Source organism: Arabidopsis lyrata, assembly GCF_000004255.2.
Source record: "Arabidopsis lyrata subsp. lyrata unplaced genomic scaffold ARALYscaffold_8, whole genome shotgun sequence".
Lineage (NCBI taxonomy): Eukaryota > Viridiplantae > Streptophyta > Magnoliopsida > Brassicales > Brassicaceae > Arabidopsis > Arabidopsis lyrata.
The window spans coordinates 6500028-6503810 of record NW_003302548.1 but is presented as its reverse complement, the minus strand read 5'-3'; positions in this window follow the sequence as shown (position 1 = coordinate 6503810).

Genomic DNA, 3783 nt, shown 5'->3' with positions numbered 1-3783 from the left:
TTGTTTATAGTATTAAATATGAGGGACCCATGATGGCTGAATATACTCATAGTTGTCCAGTTGTACTAGGAGCAACATAGTTGGACTTTTAACACTTTTTCTTGTTTTCAGTTGGACTAGTATTTAAATAACTAATTATAAGTTGGACAAATGATTATTCTTAATTATTTGGCATATCCAAGGGTTACATAATATTATATTTACCAAATCATTTGTCCAACTTCTTTCACTATGATTTAGGTTATCTTATAGCAAGTATCCCTTATACTAGAAGGGGTTGTTTGTGTGAGAACATCATTTTCCATAGATTTTTTTAAAAGTTGTATTCAAATGTTTAAATTTTCTTTAAAAGTTAATTCTATTATGATTATATTATAGAATTATTCTTTTATTTCTTTTCTTTTTTATAAATATGTTGTTTTATAATACTATCGTAGTTGTACAAGTTGAACCAGTTGAATAGTTAAAGCTAAACTTATGGAACATATTGAAACTTACTTGTAATAGCTGAACTCAGTATATAAACGAATACAAATACAAATTAAAACAAACAGACATGTTCTTAGCTGAACTCAGTTGAACCAGCTGAATTGTTAATGCACAAACGAGACACAGACATGTTCTTAGCTCAACCCAGTTGAACCAGCTGAATTGTTAATGCACATGCGAGAAATACAGGTAAAACACAGAAACGCAAGTTAACCATTCTCATCATTGGGAGGGGGCTGCAACCAACTCTCCAAGTTAATGCCCGGCCGAGCCTTGTTTTGGGTCCTCTTTCGTCGCTTTTCCCCGGTGGATGGAAATCGGGTTTCTTGATTTCTACCTTTCTTTGGTTTGTAATCCGGCGGTTTTGCGATCTTCTCCTCGTAGTCAGCTGGGAAAGTCCATTGAGACTCATGCGGCACAACGTAAATTGTTTTGTAATATGCCAATGCCCACGTCTCGATCAAGTAATATTTCGAACAAAGACCATATATGCTTACATCCGTTGTTCTCCATTCATTCCGACAATGCTTAATGGCTGCGGCTATACCATGGATGCAAGGGTACTTGTCTATATCAAAACACCTACAAGTACAAGATTTCATATCCAAGTCCACCAAATATGTTAAACCATCAACTCCAATTACGCTATATTCGCGTCGGTAGCTGTTAAGCTCAGTGACCGTCAACTTCGCAGCTATAGGACATCGGATATGTAATATATTCTCCACAACAGGCACCACTTGCGTTGTGTTCGATGCATTGGCAGAATCTTTTCGATGTTTGTTGAACCATTCAGAAAACTTCTCCAATATCGCATCAATCATCGGTAAAAGATGGTACTTCCTTACTTCCCTAAACACAGCATTCATTGACTCTGCGGAGTTGCTAGTATCTATGTTGTACTTGTCTCCCTCAGCATGACTCCTAGCCCATTGTTCAACCCCAATGGAATTATCCAAATATTCAGCAGCTCTAGGATACCTTCTCCTAAAATCACCATACTGAATGTTGAACTCTGTCTTAGTATATACATGAGCGCATTCCTTGAATTTATCAACCCCTACGTCCTTGTCCCCAGTCAACTTTGGCCAAAGGTTTTGGGACAAATGCCATATACAATGACCATGTGATGCGTTTGGAAACACATCCATCACTCCCTTGATGATGCTTTGATGTCTGTCGCTTATGAAAACCAAACCATCTTCATCCGGTACTACCTTTCTCAACATTCTAAAAAACCAATTCCAACGAGCATGATTCTCACTATCAATTACACCAAACGCAATGGGGTAATGGTGACGATTAGGATCCTGAGCTGTTGCAATAACTAACATCCCACCATATACAGTTTTCAGAAAAGTTGCATCAATCACTAACACTTTCCTCATTGCCTTAAACCCTTCAATGCTTGCTCCTAAAGCGATAAATAAGTACTTGAACCTCTCTTCCGCATCCAATTCCACTTCCGTTACTGTCCCAGGATTCACCTCTCTCAACATGTGGAGATAAGCATACAACATTGTGTAGCAAACTTCAGGGTTCCCACGCATATCACTAACATGTTATTTTTTCCCTCTCAAGGCGGTGGAGTAGGAACAATCCAAACCAAGTCTTCCTTTAACAAGAGTCATGATGGTTTTAGGATCCAGTGTTTTCAATTGACCACGAAAGTCCTCATGCAAAACACTTGCTACTAATCGTGGTGTGCCTTTTTGTTTAAAATAGCTAGTACTCTCCTCACACCTAGAGCATGTATGCATGTTTTTGTGAACTCTTACACTCCAAAAATCAGATTTCTTTATTCTAGCAACTCTTAAATATCATTCACAACCCATGGAAGCTTGACTGCATTCAATCATAAGTCGCACCGGGTCCGACTTCACACATCTCACACCAAACAACTCGGCCTTTGCAGCTCTATTAACCAAATCCCATACTGCCTCCTTAGAAGGAAATTCTTGATCTTTTTCCAATTCCAAACCATCTTCCCATTCTTTAACTGTTTCCTCACTTGGTTGTACAGTCCGCGAAAGCTCAACATATTCATGCCTAACATCATTCTCACAATCTTCATTTACACCATTCTCTATCATGAGCTGTTCAATAATCGGTTCATTAACTATAGCAGGCTCTTTCTCTTGTTCTGATCCTTCCCCCCATCTAAACGTACTCAAGTTTGCTTGATTATTTACATCATCAGTCCTTACATCATCAGTCCTTATATCATCAGTCCTTACATCATTGGCAGCCACTTCCCCATAATTCAAACCGCATGAACTTCTTCTCTCTACTCTTGGTACTAGCTCCACCATCTGATTACTTTCAAGATTGCATAACTCCTCATGCAAAACTGGTCTAAATCCCTCTTTATCCAATGATGTTAAGAATATACAAACATCCTCATCATCTAAAATATAAGACTCTCTCCTTCCTTTACATATCATGTAACTCAATTTCATCTTCCTTCTCGCTCCGTCTATAGCAATCTTCTTACAGATCTTATCTACCAACACCGGATATGTTATTCTCTCCAAAGATGTTGTCTTAAACATTATAGCATATACTGAATTGTTGCAATTCCACTCATGCTCTTCTGAATAGTACCCTCCATAGTCAAAATATATGTTTGTGTGGATCTTCTTCTTCATCGCACTGCAGATAGAACAAAATAAATCACTAATTTCGATACAACACTTGTAACAGTTATACCAATTGTACCAGTCGAACTACACTATCATATATGTACCAGTTGTATTATTCAATTTCAGTTATACCACGACCTTCTACAACTAACGATACAAAGGAGGAGCTACATTCTAATTTCCCTCGGATTCAACACGATTGAACTCATAAATCCTACTATCTAGAGATTTCTACACCTACTATTGCCAAACTCTACCATTGCAAATACCTAAACAAACAAATTTCTAAACACTTACTTGGTTCAATCAAGATCCAACAATGGAGGAGAAGAAAGAAGGTCCTACGACGGAGTTCCGTCGAAATGGATGAGTCGACGGCGAGGCTAAGAGGAGGAGCGGGAGTAGACGAAACAAATGACGAGCTCTTAAACTCGATCCAACAATGAAGCTCCAAAACCGGCGCCAGAGCTAATGTCGGACAACGAATCCGACCTCAGCAGCTCCGGAGAATCTTCCGTTTGTCGTCGCCGGAGAAATGAAGACAAAGAACTCGATTGGATTTCGATTTCGATTTCGATTTTTCTTTGTTTTTTGTTTTAAAATTAATTCAATTTCTCCATTAAGGGTATAAAGGTATAATCCACACTATGGG